Source organism: Cariama cristata, unplaced genomic scaffold (assembly GCF_000690535.1).
Source record: "Cariama cristata isolate BGI_N322 unplaced genomic scaffold, ASM69053v1 scaffold17523, whole genome shotgun sequence".
NCBI classification, from domain to species: domain Eukaryota; kingdom Metazoa; phylum Chordata; class Aves; order Cariamiformes; family Cariamidae; genus Cariama; species Cariama cristata.
Window position 1 is genome coordinate 24,012 of NW_009609134.1, and position 645 is coordinate 24,656.

Genomic DNA, 645 nt, shown 5'->3' on the forward strand with positions numbered 1-645 from the left:
TACTCATTTGTCAGCGAGACCCTGAGGGGCCTGCTGGTGCATTCAGGAAGAGCTAAAGCAACACAGTGACCTAGAGGAGCCCTTACAAACATGTCCCTGTCATGGCCGGGAGCTTTAAGATCTCCTTCTCCAAAAATAAAAGCAACTGAGGGAGGAATAAACCGGTGGGGATTTCTCTACAGAGGGATGAGCTTTGGCAAAGGCTGCCAGCAGCCCATGTCCATCTCTGCACTGAGTCGGGCTGATAGCCCTAACAGGGAGCTCCTGTCCTTGCTGCGGAGGGAAGGCCAGGCCACGGGTTAGCAGGAGACAGGGGGAGCCCAGGGGACCCAGCACCCTGTCCCCTCCGCCTCCTTCCACTGCTGGAGAGAGCTGTTTGCCTGTGGAAAAAGAGGAGCGAGCAGCTTCTCACCTGCTTGGGGAGAGCACAGGCTACTGGGGGGGCAAACACCACCACCCCCCTCTCAGGGCAAGGCGTCCCGCCCCATCACCCCATCCCTGTGGGGGGCAGTGAAAGACAGAGAACCCCCTCAGGGCCAGGCGGCCCTCCCACGCCTGGAGGGCAAACCGTGGGAGAACAAATACCCTCCCAGGACAAGGGGTGACCGCCCCCCACATCCTAGGGGGGGGCCAATACAAGTCATG